The following is a 20,210-nucleotide window of genomic DNA, read 5'->3' on the forward strand; positions in this document are numbered from 1 at the left end:
TGTGATTATTCCTCTCCCTTAGGCACAAGCCTGATTGTACAGAGTGCTGTGTCCAATTTGATGATCCTCAGTACAAGCAAGACATTGGAACTAGTCCAATGGAGGGCCACCAAGATGGTTAGAGAGCTGGAACACGTGATATACAAGGAGAAGTTAAAGAAATGGATTTCTTTATCCTGAAGAAGGCTAAGAGGAGATCTAATTGCTTTCTTCAGCTTCATGGTGGGTGGTTATAAGGAGATGGAGCCAGACTCTTCTCAGAGGTGCACGGAAAAGGACAAAAGGCAACAAACATAAGTTACAGCAATGGGAATTTCTGTCAGATATAAGAAAAAAATCCTCACAAAACACTGAAACATATTGCCCAGAGAGACTGTGGCTTCTGCATACCTGGAGATCTTCAAAACTTAACAAAGAACTGAGCAACAAAATTGGCCCTGCTTTGAGTGTGGAGTTAGATCAGATGTGATTATGATTAATAAAGTCTCCTTTTCACTCCCAAGGTAGAGGTTTGTGGGGTTTGAGGTTTTTGTCTTTTAATTCTATGCCATTAGAATAATCTAATTTCCACACTTTTTTCTCCTTTGGAAGCACCATGAAGATACTTACTTTAAGTGTTACTATGGAATTTAATGTGCTGCTTTCACTGCAGTCCAGGGCGTGATGGTGGTTTCTGCAGATATACAGAAGCCAGCTTTAATCTCTTCAGTTTTGCTTGCTAATTGCAGTGGCAATGCATGCTGGGTACTTACCCAACAGTTGCCATCATGACAATTGCTGTCCTGCCTTCTTTGAGATATCAAAAGGTATCACAGGTATCTTACCAGGAGCCTTGGGAAGCCCAGGAGCTGTGGGCGACGACTCGGCATCCACTAGGAAACAAAATATGTGCCATTCCCCAGTTAAGTTCTTGACATGGCCATCAGGAAGAATATCTTTAAAAAAATCAAGAAAAATAACAAAGGAAAACAAACAAAAGCACCTAAAGAACTTCAGATGCACTCACTAAGCAGCTGAAATTACTTCAGGAAGGTGGTGGGGGATTGCTCTGGACTAGCCAGTTTAGCAAATTGCTGTTATTATTGCCAAAATAACACAAACCCTTTAGATATGCCAGTCTCTGGGTTTCCACTGGATGGAGCACTGGATTTGCATCTCAACAACTACAGCAAGTGAGGTCTGAGGTGCTTTCGCGATCCTGGGTAAGCAATCAAACACATCACTTTTGTATGAGGACATTGACCTTCCTGTGCCTTTTGCAGTGACTGCTCTTGTATGAGGAACCACACCATAAAAGATGAGAGCACTGCTCCCAGTGCAACACAGTGATTACCAGATGATATTCAACTCCCCATCTGGAAACAGGGGTTCTTGTCATCCAGCTGAACAAGCCCCCGTGGCATGCTGTTGGGTCAGTCACCCGTATATCTAAATTCATTGCTGTATGTAATTGCAAACAGGATTCCCATGTACAGATTTTGTGCATGCAAGTAGCCATCAGAAATCTTGAGCTATGGCAGAGATGGGTTCAAAAAATTGTCAGACAAACCAACTAAAAGTGGCTGGTGTACAGGAATATTGGCATCACTAGACGCTATTACAGCTCCAAGTGAGCTGATGCTGGATCTAGGAGGGGAGCCTGGCTCTGTGGAAGACCACAGTCCAGCTAGCATAATTTCACACCAGTCTTACCAAAAGTGATTGCGAATTCTTGTTTTCCACTGGGGGCCAATTTTGGGGCAAGGACTTGCAGTGTACTGCAAGTGTATGAGGCAGACCAAACTGTAGTTAGTGCACAAAGTTTCTCTAAGTTGTAGACAAAACCTGAGTTACTGTTGATCAGACCGGATTTTGTCTGTTTTTCTGACTAGCTGTCCAGAATTTCCTGAGTGAATGAATAGCCAGCCATTTTCTCAAGTGAATAAGTCAAAGCAGATTCTAAGATGCTCCACTTTAGAAATTACTATGATCACTGGATATAAAAAACACTTTCCTTGGTAAATAGTGGCTTTTCTTAAAGGCATAATTCTGAGTATCATTTTACTCTTGGTGATGATTAAATTTTCAGATTTCGACACCTTAACAATTGACCTTGATCAAGGTTTTGAATTGCTCGTCATATGAAAAGAGCTTTAGACACCAAGCAATTATTTAGTGATAGCCATCAGGATAAATATTCACCAAAAAGAAAAATAGACTGAGTGCACATCTCAAATAGCAAGTGCAAAAAATATAATCAAAGTCAAAACTTAATTTGCATGTGTCCACAACTCTGCACTATAACTTTTCCCTCCTCAATTTCCATTTATTGGAACACACCAAAGGTAAAATTTAAGACTTCAAAATAAAATTACATCTTTTCAATAGCTATCATGAAAAAATGAGGAGCTGAAATCTAATGTCATATCAAATTAAGGCATATTATGGTGCAAATTCTATTTGCATTTTGCACATTTTAATACCTTGACTATTTATGAGCTAAAGAGACAACATTGCACTTAGATGTGGCTACTTCTGAAATCAAGGAAAAAGCACAATGGACTTGCTTCATTTCACAGGCAACTATGGCGTGTTCCGTTAGAACCAGGACACTTGTTAAATTTGTTACATTAGAAAAGTGCCGATTAGAAACAGATTCCCTGCCCCTTTCTTTATTAAAATCTTTCTTTGTTAAAGAAAGGTTTATCAGATCTCAGACAGAAACTATTCAAGGTGAAACGAAAACTCTGAAACCGCTTAGAAAGAATTCATGCACAGAAGTCCTGTCCATGTGTCAAAGAGGGCTTTACATCTTCATCATTACAGCAGGAAAAGAAAGCAAATACCACTCACTGGACACCATAGATCAGCACAATATCTCTTTATAGACCAGTAGAGTGTATCCCCCTCTTTCAAGCAACAAGATACGGAGATAGTTAATATTTTTGTCATACACTTTCTTATTAAAATATGAGAAAGGCTGTTCTCATAATGTCTTCCTGCATTTCAATTTTAAAAAGCTGAGTCTCTGTTTATCTGTTTCACTGTGCAGGAAATTTAATGAGTCTGGTGCCATCTCTGAGTTGTCATTTGCAAAGTGAAATACTCAGCACTATTTAATAAACCGTTTATACTTCTTGTGGCTGTGAGGAAAAGCTCAAGTGCATGTCTCGAGTAGCTGGTGCAGGGACATACAGACAGCTTAAAGAGGGATAAACTCTTTGTGTCAGCGAGTTGCTGCCTGCACCCACTGACCTAACAGGAGCAACTAACATGATCAAGTGGTGGACTGGGCCACAGGGTCAACCAGCATGGGTTTATGTGCATTGTGGTGAGAGGACACCAGGTTCCCTTAGTCCCATCCCATTCGCAAGAGACCACAGAGCAAAAAACCCCAAGTCCCATCCCTTCTGCAAGAGAACAAAAGAGCAATTATATCATTTTATGCTATGGAGTTCTCTATATTGACATAACAGCACATAGCTCCCCTTAAAGTTGAGCCTTGCAAGTCAGAAAAGCGAAGAACTGGAAAGCGTGTACATCCATATCCATCAACATGTATATATATGCTTATATTTGTGTGTGTATATATATATACATATGTATGTGTTGAAGACTTCTGAGGACTCAGAATAGGGCTCTGGGCGAATGTGGGGCATGGGACACCCGGACTCCAGGAACATCCACAGCTGTGCGCTCCCTGCAGCGCTGAGGACAGCCGTCCCTTGCCCACCCACCCTGACCCAAGAGCAGGCTGTATCTGAAACCCCATGGCTGTCGAAGCCTTTGGCACCTCTTTTCAGGCTGCAAAGCAAGACCTGTGTTGGACTGGACTTTTTGTGGAGATGCAAAACTCATTCTTTTAAAATAACATCACTTCTACACTGTCCCCCCTTCTTTCATCGCACGCCAAAGACTGAAATGCTTTGGTAGATTTGGGCCTACCTGATACTTTTGGGAGGCCATGTCCTTTATTGTCACCCTACTGTAAACTAGCGTGGCCAGGAAAGTCCATCATTGTAGGTCCTATTTTCTTGATGATCTCCTTATATATCTTGTGACAACAGTAGATAATGTTCTCTTAAGGGCTTATCTCCTTTTTAACTTTTTATTTTAAGCACTTTTTCCTTGGCAATAATTTCAGTTAATCTGAGGCATTTTCACAATGGTACATAGACCTACCCTTTGCCTGGGACTCTGAAGATGTCTTTTCAAGGTCTTTTTTTATCTCCCTGAGTCTCAATACCAGGTCAGGATGCCTACATTCTCTTGTGAAACTGTAACAACCTGACTACAGCCTGTCATCTTGGCATTCCTGTGTCCCAGAGGCGAGCTCTTCAGAAAACATATTTTCTAGATACGATACACAGACTAATGCTTTGCTGAATTATTCTTCCTCCTCACAGTGGAGAGACATTACTATTGTCCTTTTCTAATCCTGACACACTCTCTCACTACTCCAGATTGCTAAGAAACTTTTTCAACCACTTCTCTGGTAATTCCACCAATACCAAATGGTCACCCTTTCTCCTTGTCACTCAAGTTACTTCTAACAGAGAAACTTCCCCTTCTTTTCTCTGGCCAACTCAAATCAATTCTTCTGAGTTCTTGCTTTTGGCTGGGATTCAAACAGTAGTGAAAAGCACAATATCAGGTTGCATCTCTTTAACAAGAGGAGTGAATGTAAGAATAACTTTTCCAAGTCACAAAAGTGGCTTATCTCTTCTGATACTTTTTCTGAGACCAACCAAAACTGGAAACTTCAAAGTAAGGTTGTAAACTTTGTATTGTTCTCATACAGTACTCAGAGCAATTTGTTCCTCCCTGAGTTTCTGGTGACTTAAAAAATTAAAGTTATCAATTGTCTTTTACTTTAAACCTCAGTCAATGCAACTGCAGATGCTTGCCTTTCTTTGGCACCTTGCAGGTGGGAGTTTCACAATCAGACCTCTGGCACACAGCAGTTCTGAGTCTACTCACTGAAATACGGAGGTTTGTCCTTAGCTACTTGAAGCTCAGAGAGGGTCAAGCTGTGCCTCTGGGTGGTTATGCCATTGCAAAGCAGTCCAAGATGCTGGGATAGCCAGCAGTAAAAGGTGCGGTGGTGGACATGCCCAGGGCTGGCATGCCAGGAACGAGGAGGTGCACTGTCAGGAGCTCCAGAGTGTGGGTGCTGGCTGGGTCCTGAAGGTCCCTCCTGGGACTGTGCCAGAGCTCTCCAAGGGAGAGAGACAAGATCCCACTGAGATGAGGAATTCACAAATATCTTTCCCTCCTTCCCCTTTGGAGTCCGAATAACCTGACCAAGAGCAAAGGCTTATTTTGAAATGAGGGATGAGAAGGCTTCACATTAATATATTTTTTATTAAAGCCTCACCATAATGGGCCACGTAATAAACATAACTCATGGTTTTTAGGTCCCACTCAAGTTCTCCTCTTTAACAATGTTTTGCCTGCTGTCAACTGAACTGTCCTTTGCAACAAGCCGTCTCACTTATCAGTCCCAAGCAATGAATAAAGAGTTAGCAAAGGCTATCTGCAGGACAGTATGCAGCCACACAACACACAAACTAATATTTATACTTTGCATATGTTAAGGCTTATCATCCATCTATCTTTATTCTCACTTTTCCCTATTGATTTGTTGGATAGGTAGGTTTAATCACTTAACCTCTGTCTGTCTCAGTGTCTGTGACTATAAAATAAAACAATGAGGGGAGGAGAACAACATGACCTGCTGCACAGCCTGTCAGCCTTATGGACAGTTCCTGATATGAGTGGGAATTTTGCTGCAGAAAAAATGGCAAGATCTGCTCATGACGCTTAGCTGGATCCTCCACTATGCTAGCAAGGCGCTCAGGTAAAACTCCATAAAGTTACACCATTACAGGAAACATTCAAGTTCAAGAATTTGTCTTCCTAAACTGATGTGTTAGAGGTTGTTTTTGTTCATTTTCACCAGTCACAAGAATTGTTTCTAAACATTAAAAAGTATATAAACCAACTTTTAATTTAAAACATTCCTGCAGAAAAAGTGCACCAGGAAAACAGCTGTTCCGTGCACAATAGTGACACAGTGACTTACAATGACTAATTAATGAGAACACCTGGAGTATCTTTCAGAGCTACACTGGAAACAAAATACTGGAGATTAGGTTTTCAAGCTACTGGTGGTCCCCACTAATCTCTTTCAGGTGTAAACCACAGTGTACGTGGAAAGCAAAATCTGACTCATTCCTGCGAGACAGGAGGTCTTCGGGCTAATAATTGCAGCATGTAGTTTCCATAAAATTTACAAGGTTGGCTTTAAATTTTAGTAGTGGCAGGCCTGCAATAAATGCCAATGAGGTCCATCAAAATGAGTATTTGTGTGTGTCCTCATAAAAATAGATCAATCTTTTTAACAGACTCCATGCAGAGGAATTTGTATAATTACAACACATATCTACAGCTTTAGAGTCCTTTCCACACCAAAACCAACATGCTAAGTCATAAATACAGAGGAAAAATAAACACAGGAACATAATAAAAGAGATTTGGTTGGGTTAAGTCATTCTGTCTCAGCTGCCATGTTGTAGCTAACAGAGTTTCCACTAGGGGTGGGCAAAGGGATTATTTTCCTTGTTTGTCAGCTTCCCCCTCACCTTTGCTTCTTGCACTCTTGGGGATGGTGAGTCAGTCTGTTCACATAAAGGAAAGGAAAGGGAGAATCAGAAGGGAGGAAGGGTCCCACCACACATACATACATTCATTCCCAGACCATGCATTAACTCTTATCATGCTGGTCTTGATGGAGACACTCAACAAGGAATGAGAGACGCAAGGCAGCCCAAAAGAAAGGACAAATTAAGTTTACGTCTTCTGTATTGTGTCTATAACTTGCCAGTTCCATGGTCACAGCTGAACTGTCAACTCCAAGTAATAAAATATGGTTTATGTATGAGATTCTCCACCATGCCAAGTTTCCACACAGTTCAGCTGAAGTGGAGGGGAGGTTATGATTCACTGATTCTCTCTCCAGCCCAGCCACAGCTCTCATCCTGATGAATTATCCACCAGCAGGGAAGAGCTGGAGTGTTATGTGTCACATAAGCTCCTCATCCAGGCATACCTCTGCTGCCAGGGGCAAGAGCCATGGAGCATGAATCAGGAGTGGTTAGGGAGGAAGAAGCCAGGGAAATGCTACTTGGAGAGCACTATACTAAAATGCTACTTGCATTTTAGTATAGTGCTCTCCCTAATAAGACTAGGGACAGAGTTTTATAGGTGTTTATATACCTCAAAACACAGATGGGCATTTAGTGACATTTTCAAAGACTCTTATGACTTTTATAGGAGTTAGGAGATGTTAAAAGCTCAAGGGGCACCTCTCTACACCTTCAGATTCCTAAGTAGCTTTAAAAGGTCGGGTCTGAAAATCATCCAGTACTTTCCAAATAGGCCTTGTTTTTGAGCAATTTGAATACCCATAGCATTCCACTGTTTTTAATGGACTTAATGGAAAGAGAGACTAAGTGCGGGACTCAATTTGACTTATTTTAGGCATCTCAAAATAAGGTGTGTGAATCTCCACTAGTTGCCTGATCTTCCTATAGCCACTCTAGGGAGCAGACACCTCTGAAAGGGATGAGTCAGTCCCTGGAGGTGCTGTGGCTCTCCCTTGACCACAGAGGGAGCATAGACAAGCTCAGATTAGATGTCTAATTCGTAACAGCTGAAGCCAGATGAGATGAATTCCTCCTCCTACAGCGACTTAGCCAAAGGCATACAGAAAACAATGGGAGAGCAAAACACTGAATTCAGCACCCCAAACCTCTAGCCAGTGTTTAACCACTGAACTGAACTTCCCACTTGAGAGGAAGTGTTGAAGGCTCTTGCCAAAACAATTCCAATTGGTACGCGACAGAAAACAATGAAAGTTGTGCTGACTAGTAAGTACAGAGTTGGGAGCTGGAGGGAGAAAAAGGGAGATACCCAAGCTCGAAGCCTTTCCCCACAAACCAACCAATTCACCAGAGCAGTGGCACTACAGGCACGCACAGGCTGCAGCCACCCAAGGGAAGAGCACTGCTAACAGAGGAGCAGGACTGCCCAGATGTGGGTCCTGACAGCAGGAATCCAAAAGCAAAACCAGTTCCAGCTGACCAGCCATGCTAGCTTTTCCCATCATGTATCTATCTCACTACCCTGATCAAGGTCAAAAAGCACATATTTTTTCCCTTAAAAATGTAACTGTTAAGAAAGAATAACCAGTAATTGTTTTCAACTACTTCAAAGTCCTAGTAAAAGCTGAAGATACTCTGAAGTTCTGCAACACAGCACAATGCTAACTCACAGTGAGGCACATGAAGGAATAGCTCTTATAAAGCAGCGTAGACAAATATTATTTGTATTAAAACTTTCTGTTTCGTTTGAAGTTTTAATCTTTTTTTCATTTTTTGTGATATCTTATATTTGTTTCTCATTTTGATCAGGAAACTTCTCCCACCAATGAACTCTGAGTCAGATGGGGAAAAGGGTTTTAAACAAACTTAAGAGGAGATGTTCTTTTCTTAAAAGATTTCTTACACTGCCTTTCAGATTTTAAATAATAAGAAATACCCAAAAGTATGACTTCTTATTAGAAAACTGGGTGATTCAAAAAGCAATTGTTTCAAAAGTGACAATAGAAAGAAGCCAACCACTTCTAATGGCTATTGAAGGCAAGAGAAGCCTTTCAAATAAAGTCTCCTAATTACACAGTCTCCTGCTCTCAGTGTGCTGCATAACTTCTTGCCCTAACACTCCTCAGGCCCCTTCTTCTCCTCCCTCAAGCCTTTTAAATGACATTTGAGAATACAAAGCCGTTGAGCATCTACAGCAGACATAAACCTTGGCCCTAGTGAAGTCACTGGAAAACCCCTTGTTGTTGTCAGTCAAGTCAGGTTTTCACCGAGACCCTGGGAAGAGCACAAACTTATTTTTATTTTAAGTATTTATACACAGATGGACTACAGACATGTCTTTCAAGATTGGGGTCTGGCAGCAGCTAGATGACTTAGCCAACAAACTTATTATGATCTTCTGAACACTTATTATGGTCACACTGTGATCTCAGAAGTTCAGTACGACATGCGATTACTCTTATTCCAACCAGAAAAACAGCAACCAGCAATTTCATGTTATTTGCATTTCAGTTTTACTTGTGCTTCTATATGACACTGCACTACCTGACCAACTCCCATTCAAGGCGCACTTGCAACCCCATGTCCCCAGCCCATCCTTACAAAAAACTGGAAGATTTACTCATCTCTTAACTTTCTGCTAGGCTGTTTGCTACACAAAAGCTTCAACAGAGGTTGTGCTAGCTACTGTCAACACATAGAAACAGGCAGTACCCCCTAGGGCTTATGAAAAATTAAACAAAAAGCTTTCACGAAGACAAAATAGTAATTTGCTTTCAGACCCAAACAGCTAAGCAAAAAAGCTATGGTCTTGTGGATTTTTCCATAAGAAGGAATCAGCAGTCATCAGGTGTTTCCTTGACTGACCTGAAGAACCTGTAAAGCAGCCACACTTTGGGAGGCCAGCAGTGCAGGAGCCAGCTTTCAAGACTGTTGCCCAATTAACACTTAGCTGAAAACCTTGTCCATCTTCTCAGCTTCTCGCAGACCTGACCCTGATACTCGCTTTGGCTGACAAAGCCCTGGGCATTTATGCCTTAGTTTTTTTCTTGCTGCTTCTTCCCAAACATGCAACTGACTGTCAGTACCTGGGGCCGCCCCCTCTCCTTGCCCAAGCGGTGTTTCAGCAACCTTTGTCCACATTCATTTCTGAAGAGAACTTAACTTACGCTGCTGGGGCAGTAGCGTATGAAGCAGAGTTCATCACAGAACAGGATTTTAACCCCAATGTCCGTTACCTGCAAGGTGATATTCTGATGCTTGCCCTTAGCCTGAGCATCCTGGTTGGTTGGTATGGGAGGGTGACTTCTCACCGATTTCACTCCTTTTTCTTTTCCTATCTTTTCATAATTAAGAACAGAAGTAACACTGAGGCAATGGGGCATGTCCAAAGTGTACGTAAAGAATGGTATCTGTTTTAATAGCTTTATATCCAGAAGAGGCTTGGCTTAAATAACTGTATTATAACTTTCACTTCTCTGCACCAGTCTAGCCACTTGCAAGCTGCAGTGATTGCTGTACATGCAAAATCATTACACTTCAGTACAGCCACATCCTTGAGGCAAATGAGATTTGCTTTCCAACATATTCTGAAGCTTACTGATAGTTCAATAAAACAGCTCGCTATCTCTCCAGACCCTAGATTTCTTTTTATTTTAAATACTTCTACAAGTAACTAAATCTTTATCTGAATTTTTTATTTAAATGCTTAGTGCTTTTAAGCAGTTTTGAAAGCTTTTGAAAGGTACCTGATGACAAGCCTGACCAGAGCAAACATATTGCATCTGGAGAGCAACGCAGTGAGGGCCAACTGCTTACACCAGCAGGACCATGGGACAAACCAACATAAGAAGCAGACGAATGCCTGCAACGCAGCAGTGGATTTCCCCCTACAGCCACCAATGCAGTGCCAAGCTGTATGGTCCTTTTTAGTCACACAGGCTTTGGACATGAAATAGTGTAATGGGGGAAGGAGGAGGAGAGGAGACCTGGTGTCACGTCAAACAAGTTGTAGACACAAAGCCATCAGCATTGATCACTCACAGCCTGGGCTGCATTTTAGCAAGTGAGCTAAAGATGAAAGGTTTTCTGTTCCCATTGGAAATCCTCAGAACCATCCATTTACCCTATCATATGTTCACTATCAGAAACTGCTCTTCAAAGCTGAACAAAAACTACTGTGCTGTATAAAATTGATAAAGTTAATCGTATGCAGCATGTTTCCTCTACCATAAATATTCCCAAACACCATTTGTTTCTGGATTTCACTGTTCTCTTAACTAAAGAACAGCTACATTATTGTTTCATCTGTAGCCCAACTGTTTTCTTTACATTTTTACCACTAAATTGAATCTACTGCCAGTAATCTAATTTACATTTAAAATGCTCAATATGCCAACATGACCAGACTTCAATAAAATTTTTACTAAAACTCATAAATGCCTTGATTCTGGTGTTTATGGAAATTTTAGACTGTTCATTCCCTGAATGTTATGTTGATAGCATCCTGAAATCATTCCCATATGAAATAAGAAACATTCTTAGATTCATGCTGCCTAAGGAAATACAAAATATATTGTCACTAGCTATCGCTCTCAAAATCAAAGATTTGTCAGCTCTCAACAAAGTGATTTGGATGGCGTGTCCAGCCTGCAGTAGCATGGGATATTAGTTCTACTCACCTGCTACGGTTATTGATGCTGCACATCTCATTCCCTGCATTTCAGATTACAGATGTTTCTTACCACTTTCACTTAATTTATTTTTTCTTCCTGTGCACACAACTGCTTGGCTTCAAAATATTGCAGAATTCTTTAGGACTCTTACGAGCACTCTCCATCGTCACTGAATCTACCCAGAAGCATCTTTCCTGAGTAGCTACACGACAATACCAGGAAGATAATTTGTTAGAGGTTTGGATTACATTTCTCAGTTGGACACTGATTGCCAAATTTGTAATTTTAACGAAACAAGAAATTATCAGAGATTCAAGTAAAATTGGAACAAGGTTTCAGGGTGGTCTTCTTTCTTTTTGGTTCTTTTTTTTTGTGTGGAAATGGATTATGTAGTAGATACAGCTCATTTTTGTACTTACTTTCTAAATATTTTGACTTTTTAAAAAATGTTTTCAGTGGGTATTAGCTAACTAGAGTTTTTAAAAGAAAAAAATGAAAACAAAGAATACATTTGCTTCCTATTAAATGACTTTTTTATCTTACTTTGAAACAAAAGTGGTGGGATGTGTGCAGGCATGCACATGTTCATACACAAGGGAATTAGAAAGGGTTGGTCTTTTTGAGTCGAACCCTCAATTTCTTTTTTTGTTTTCATTTATTTTTTTACTTCAGCAATCAAACCTATTATAAATTATTTCTGAAGTTCTACTCATAGCACTTATTTATATCTTTCAGCTAATCTTTGTGCAAAACCATATTTATTTGATTGCCTGCTCATATCAGAAATGTGCATAAGCTACAGCAGTAGCAGGATCAATGGCCATCTCCTCAGTTCAGTCATAGTGTAAGTCGGTGTCCATATGCTGTTCTACACTGTGGATATTCTTATTCAATAAACAGCTGCTGATCCAAAGGTATTTGCTTATTTAAAATTATTTATGTAAAGTTTTGCTTCGCAATTAGGGTCAAACATGGACGCTTGCTTCCTGATCCAAGTGGCTGAGAGAGCACACTGGGCCACATATCACTTTTGAAAAATACGTTTTGAAAACTCAAGATTTATATGCTGGCATTACTCTGCAGAGGGGGAAAAATGTACATCTAGAGTTTGTTGAACTTAGAGTAGCAAAAAGCCAAAGAGAGATGAAGACACAGGCTCCTTGGTGCTTAGATATTGGGATTATAGTTACTTTGGGTAGAAGACAAGGTTGTGGCCATTTCTTTCAAGGATGAATCAGATACCTCTGGGTATGTGTGCTATCTTGCCTCTAAATGCGCATAATGACCTTGCAGAAAACCTATTAGTACATTATATTGCTCTGAAATATCAGGTCAGTTATGAATATGCTTTCCTATATTGGAGCCTAGGACTGAATTCTAAGGGACCAATTCTGCACTTGGGTGCATGCTTCTAAAGGCTCAGTTTGGCTCTGAATAAAGAAAAAAGTGAGGAGGTCTGGTTTTATGCACAACAGACCATTGCTCAAGCTGTGTTCTTCTCTCAGGAAATTTTAATAGGATTTTTGTGTACAATAGGATTGTTGTACTCCAGGGTGCAACTATTTATGTAAATATAATCATGCTATTTATGTAAGAAATTGAAAGGTTTACAATAAGAATCAAGAACAATTTCATCCTGAAGGAGTAATCACTTAATTGAGAATGCAGAATTAAGGTTTAATATTTCCTTTTTTCCTTTTCCAAGTGGTTTTTGCTAGCATTCTTACTACAGTCAGAGTTACATAAAGTAAATATACATTTTAGCCAAGCCAAAACTGCTGTGCCAACAGAAAGCAATACCCCGCACCTGCTGAGAAAATCTCCCTTCTCAGTGCCTGATTTTTGCAAAAGCCCTTGTTGGGACACGGAAGCTCTCGGTTGTCCTGCCTGATCAGCAAGCACCACAGCCCTTCTGAAAACCGAAGCACTCTGTACACTGCTGGGAGCAGCGACACTAGACACTTAAAATCATGTGTAGAGCTACCCAGGAGATACCGGGTTGGGATTTTCTCGTCAATTATTTAAATCTCAAGAGTATGTTCCTATTCATCTAGTCTACACAACAACATGGTAAACCTGATCCATTTGGACCCTGAATCACAGTGTGAACATAACAGAAAGTGTGTGGTCCATTTGTTCAAAACTCTTCACTTGCTCCACTAGGGCCCAAGCTGCCCTGTTGTGGTCTTTGTCCTCCCTTCAGGAGATGTCAACAGCAATGTCCCAGTATCTTGAAATGGTACCCTGAATGGCACAGCGACAATGTGGCACACCTGGCTATGAGACTGGAGACCCCCTGGTGCCTGGGGAGAATAGTGAGGCAAAAAAACTTAAGGGTGTTAAACCTAAAAAAAAAGTTCCTTCCTAACCATCTGCGGACTTCAGACTTGGTATCCAAGTTTTCTAAACAAGGTATTGAGGAAAATTTACATTAAAAGTTTTAAGAAGAAATGTGATAACCCCACCAAGGGACAGGGCCAGATAATTCCTGGAAATAGAGAATTAAACTTACAGCAGGACCCTCTGGATGTCCAGTTACTAAGGGGTTATTGAGAGGGGATTGAGTGATAGTAAGTACTTAATGCAGTTATACATTTGAACAATATTGAACCTATATTTCATGACTTCAACTGATTACTTGGGAGACCAGGAAATATTTTTTCCCACTCTTCTGTTGGACAAGTTGTTTCTGGAGTGCTGGGTTTTTTTCCTACCTTTGAAGCACTGAATATAGTGATAGCTAGGGACAACATACAGGCAAAGAACACTAGTGCTCTTACGAGCATTTATATCAAAAGGCCATTTTTTCCTGGGATCAATATTGTAGGACTAATGGAAAATTTATTTTGCTCAATGTTTCTCTGAGCATGGTCCGCTTCCCAGGAGCATCCAGGAGCTTCAATTCTCTAATAATGACAGGGACCAAAGCTATGGGGGATGGTCTTTTTTCTCACTGTGATTTCCATTCCTTCTATACAATAGGTCTCAAATTTATTACATGGTGTAGAAGCTTGTTGCTTTGCAGCTCACTTTGAGCAGAAGCTCTGTAGATCAGAAAGCTGGTTGTAGTTGGGAGCCTTGATTCAATGATCCAGAGGGTGCTCTGCACATTTCTAGATTAAAGACACTAGATTAACGTGCTTAACAGAAAAGAACTTTTTTTTTCCAGAGGATCTAGACTCCTGCTTGGGCATTAACACCAGTAGAAGAAGCAACTGCTAAAGATGACTCCAGCCATAATAAACTATTGGTTGACAGACAGCATGCGACAATATTGTACAATAAGATCATTTGGAATTTTCTGCTCAGATTGTGAACCCTAACACAAACATTTCTTAAAAGAGCATAAAGCAGTAGTCTAAATTTCTTGGTAAATTTAGCCTAAATGACATGTTTCAGTACAGTCAGCTTGAAAAGTCAGACATCTAAGTGCAAAGCGCATAGGTCTCATTTATGAGCCTGGGAAATGGTATCTCTGAAGGGACTTGGGGACCTTTGTGGATATTCAGATGAACATCGTCTCCACCACTGGCTCTAAAGGGCTAGTCCTTCTCTGGAGTGGGTACTGATGGGACAACTGAATGAGAGGTTGTAAAATCCTACGCCTGGGCACTCAGACAGCTACAAAGCTGTCCAAGCTACTTCTCGTCAAGTACCCATACAGGCCACACACATATGATGACCGGCTTTGTCAGTTTTGGAGAGAAAAAATGTACAAGATCCAGCGGATGAAAGATGAATCCTGACATTTAAATCTTCAAATGAGACCCGTACGCCTTGTGAGAGGATGTAAACTGTGCAAGGGGACTTGGCCATGGGAACATCACCATACTGTGGGAGGCCCTCTGACACTGGAAACTGGAAACCAAGATTAGAAGGTTGGGTTTGGGTTTTTTTCCTAAAATATATGCTCTAGCTCAACTAGCGTTGTTACTGGTCTTGGAACGGCAGTCAAGCAGTCAAAGTGCATTATCACAGCGGTCTCTTTTGGCTATGGAAATCTATGAAAACAAGCAAAACACAAACAATGATCCGGAAGCTTATTTTGTTAAAACCCAACAATTTAAATATATACATCCAATAATTAATTTGACTTCTTGTGTAGTGCATCTCCTTGCCCTGCTGTCAGTCTACCCCAGGGCCAGGGGCAGAGAGGCTGGCATGTCCAGCATCCTGCTCCAGCCCAGCACACATTCCCACCAAGACAGAAGAGCTTCCAGCATCAAAGCCTCAGGCTGGGGCCATTTACTTGAGCGAAGGATTTTATATTGTCGTGAATTCTGTGACTGCTGGTTAATCTGAAGACTGAAAAATTCACTATAAGAGTCAGAACAAGATTCAGATTTATTCTCTGTGACCTGAAAGCCCAGATCCTAAGGTGGTAGAAAAGTCTTTCGTGGTTGGTGTTAATGAGCCCGTGATACACAACTAAGCACTACTGGCTCTATCCAGCAGAGGGAAGCAGCAAAAAGAGAGCTATATTTGTTGGTTTATCATTTTAACAATCACTAAACAGAATAATTAGTTACTGCCTGAAAAAATATATTCAGAAAAGGCAGTTACAGCCAAACTCCTGACAGGCAGATTTGTTCATTTCTACCCAGTGACTAAGACAATGTAAAAGTGGGACTTTTGATTACACAGAGATGTTTCCTCTGAACCTGTCAAACACTTTAATATAACCTCAAATACCTGCAAACAACAAATAATCACTGCAGATGATACTAAACCTATGCTTTTACCTGCCCCTGTAAAATTGAATAAAAAAGTAACAGTACCACTATTGTGATTCACACATAACTGAGTGTGCCAACTAATAATTTTTAATATCCACTGCTGACAGGATGGAATTAACTGCATTTTTCCCTGTCCAACTTTCATTTTTTCCCTGTGGTGTAAGCCAGTATCTAATCCCATCCTTATATGATTTTGGCTATATTAACTCAATTGAGGAGAAAGTACTTAGCCTAAAGCAGGTTAGGGTGAGACCTTGAAATAACAATGTTTACACAAGCTAAAGATGTCTTTTGTTGAAGCTCTCCACTGATGCTTGCCAACAAAAGCTTTTCATGCGCGAAAGAGTCAATACCGAATTATAGTTAAGCCATGTAATAATTATCCTCATTAGACGTAACCAGAGCATGGTTAGGATGAATTCAGTTATAAACTCTGTTAATACTCAGGAAGCATATTCTATATGTAATTTAATAATCTTGGAAATAAATACACAATTCTTTCTGTCTTTTAGTGCAAAGTCTATTGAAGCAGAGAGGCAATTCACTCCACGGTCAGAAGACGGATTTTTTCATTATTTGTTTCTAACTTAATCTGGTGGGAGCTTTTGAATACCATATTTAGGTGAGTCTAGCAGGACTTCCTGAGAGCAAGAGAGCTAGGACACACTGACCACCCTGCCCCAGGTGTATCGTCCTGGTGGGGAGATGGGCATAGGTGGGAACTTCTCCCCTGAGCTGGGAGTGCAGACCTGGGTGTGCTTTGTCACTGTCTTCTCCTGAAGTTGGTGGGAGGGGAGATGATTCCCCATGGAAAGGTGTCATGGGTGCACTGAGGCTTCCAGCTTCTCTGTCCTTGGTTCATGATTCCCTGTTCTCCCTGACCCACCCCTGTCAATTTTTGGAGAGCCTTTGGCTCTTTTTAGCAGCCAAAGTGGTTTTAGCACAAGAAGCTAACATTCAGGTCCTGGCCAGAGGCTGCCAAACCACTCAGACAATTTCTGCCCATGCTGTTGGCAACACTGGCCGAAGGAACTCCTCCTCCCATCCCAGTCCCAGACCAGTCACTCATCCTCATATTGACAAGCAGTGGCAACCATGGACATCCCACTGTGTTACACACCCTGTGAGACTCTCCTGATCCCGCAGTGGGAGGCATGGCTGCTCTTTCCCCTTGGCTTTTCTTCCCCCAGGTGAGGAAGCCTGGCTCACCTGCCTGAACATGGCATCAAACCCGAGGGCAGGCTGGAGTCCCAGAGTCAGCTGGGGCTCAGTTTCTCCCTGAACAGTTCACTTGCAACCTTTCTGACTTTGCTGCTTCCGCTGTAATAGGGAATAACATTACTTCCCTATCACAGAATTAACCAGCTGTGTCTGAAAGCATGAAAACATCACGTTTTCCTCTTCAACATTTAAACCTGATGCCACTCTGTGAACAAAACTTTCCAGAAAATTAGCTTTTGGAGGCTGAGAAACTGTGAGATGCAGGAGTCCATTTCAGCACTGCTCTGATCAGCCCTCAGGAGACTCTAGCAGACCAAAAGGAAAGCAGATTACGGCAGCTCTCACCCATACCTTGCATCTCCTGTTCCAGCCTTGCAAGTGCCGAACACAGCAACAGGCATGTCAGTAAGAGGTCCACGGCAAAGGATACTGGGTTGAGAGTATATATTTGCATAAACATTTTTAAATAAGGGACCAAACAAAACCAGCAGCCATGCACCACGTTGCTAGCAGCTACAGCATTCATCTCACTGATGGCACAGTCCGTGGGTGAAACCCTGCTGTTTTCTATCAGGCAGTCTGCTCCATTTGAGGCAGTGGCAAAAATCCCATAATTACAATGAGATGAAAATCTGCTCCTTTCTAGTGGTGTAACTCTGACGTAACTATCAAAGCTGGTGGTAGTAAACTGATGTGGCGATAATGCAATTCTAAGTCTACCAAGGTAAGGAAAGCAGATGGGATGTGGAAAAGAAAAATTGGTTCATGGATTTATTTTTCCAATGATTATTTATTTACTTTTGGCAAACTGCAGAGTTATTTGAAGAAGACTGATTTTTCAGTATTGGCATGTCTCACAGTGATAAAGCGACCAGCATTTCTCAGAATATCATGAGAAAGGCCTACGTTCCATGGAAAAGTCATATTCAAAACAACTGGTGTAAGAGTGTGTTTGTGTAGTCTGAACATTTTTAAGCAGTGAGACCAGGGCACTAAATTAAATATCCCATATTTTAAGTTTTCATTGCAAAAATATTTTGTAGTTACATTCAAAGTTATCAACATTTGAGGAATGATATAAATAAGATCTAACCTCCATGCTATTAAATTAAGCTGCTGCCAGCGTTATTATTGGCAGTAAAATTACTTTGATTGCTATCAGCTATAATCAAATACAGGAAAAGCCTGGAATGCTGGTATCTTCCACAGTAGTATGTTCTTAAGCAGTCATTAAAAAAGAAAGCTCTGACATGACATATCCATTTAAAATTCTGCTCCACAGTAGCAGATAAACAGCATAATCAATTCTCGAGTTGCTGCAGCCTATATGTTTAAGCTCAAGTTATTATTTTATTTCCATTTGTCTGCTTCAACAGTTTAATGTTGTAAGTAAGCCACAGCTCAATATACTGAATTATTCACAAGCCTGTGGATGCCTAACACAGCAGTTCTGGAGAAATCTCTCCCCGTGCTAGCCAGGACGTCCATGCTGAAACAGAGAGGGCAGCTCTCCAGCGCCCAGATCATCCCGGTCTGTCCAAGTCCTGCCCAGGGACAGGATGAATCTCTGCTTACACCCTGTGGGTGGATTAATTATTCCAATTAGGAGCTACTCAAATGCACCAACACTGAAAGGCAGGAGCAGTTCAGGGAAGAAACTATGTTTGAACAGACCTCTGGGGTGGCCAGAGTTAGTCAGTCCGCAGTCAGGCTTCATGCAAAAACTGCACACAGATCTTGGGCTGAGCCTGAGGTTTGCTCCACTTGTGGCTTTCATAGAAACCGAGAGAACATGGGCTGAGGCTATAAACACAGCTGGATACCAGGGGTTTTTCCTTCTCTGGCAGGAGCACCACAGGGCTAGCCTTCCCCTAACCCCAGGACACCCACCTCCCCTCCTCACAAGGACATCTGCCCCAAGGACCTCTAAAGGCAGAGAGCAAGGGCCAGGGCACGCTGGGCGAGGGCGGAAGCCGCTGGGGATGTTCAAGTTCATCCCACCCTCACCCCACAAGGGAAATCACAGGAGTTGGGTCACTTCCCAGCTCCGCAAAGCCACACCACTGGAGCAAAAGGCAAAAAAAAAAAAAAAAAAAAGTCTTCATAAAACAAATCCTACAGGATTTCCTTGCAATAATCCTCTGCCCGGGGTAGCGTACCTGCATTGCTTTAGTCACCTGCTGTTCTGAGGAGTGCAACTGCTGGAAGAGCAGGAGGGCAGACTTGCTCAACTATTTCCCCCCCACATATTCTGGAAAAAAAAAAGACTGCCTCCACATACCCTGTCTCAGGACAGGGTTAGAAATGGAAGCTAAAATTCTTCATGACGTTCATGCTTTGTTGTTGAATTTCAGAAAGAAGTGGAATTTACTGCTGATTGGACTTGGACTACACCACAGAGTGCTTTTTGCCCCCATAAAGTTCACTGCGAAGCTGTCACAGTGACAGCTGGGATTTTCAGAGGAGTTGCATGAGATAGTGCCACTAAGTGCCTTTGAAAATCTCAGTCTAAATGCAAACAGCAATAGATCATCCCTCCAACTAATTTGATCCTCCGCCTGTGACCTAGCTACAAATAGGAGTTCAGGAAAAAACAAAGCTCTCCTTTACAAGATATGCTTGTGCCAATTATGCGATGTAATCTCAACTCCAGAGGTAAAATAACTTTCCTCTCCCAGCTGATGTCCAATGTATGCCAGAAAAATTCCATCAGATAGTGGAGATTCAATATACTATGAGACAAGGTAGATGTCAGAGGGGCCAAATTCAGCCCCAGAATAATTCTATGGCAGTTGTTAGAAATAAGCCTAGACTAAGAAAGGGCAGGTATTTTTAATAGTTAATTATTTTTTATTAGGTGTAATCAAGAGTGTTGAAAGAATGAGTGTTATTTTATATAAGCAGTAAGGGAAGTGCCAGATACCGTGTTACTTCTA

This window comes from Nipponia nippon, unplaced genomic scaffold (assembly GCF_047370975.1).
Source record: "Nipponia nippon isolate SJK-2023a ecotype South Korea unplaced genomic scaffold, ASM4737097v1 scaffold_11, whole genome shotgun sequence".
In the NCBI taxonomy this organism is placed as follows: Eukaryota; Metazoa; Chordata; class Aves; order Pelecaniformes; family Threskiornithidae; genus Nipponia; species Nipponia nippon.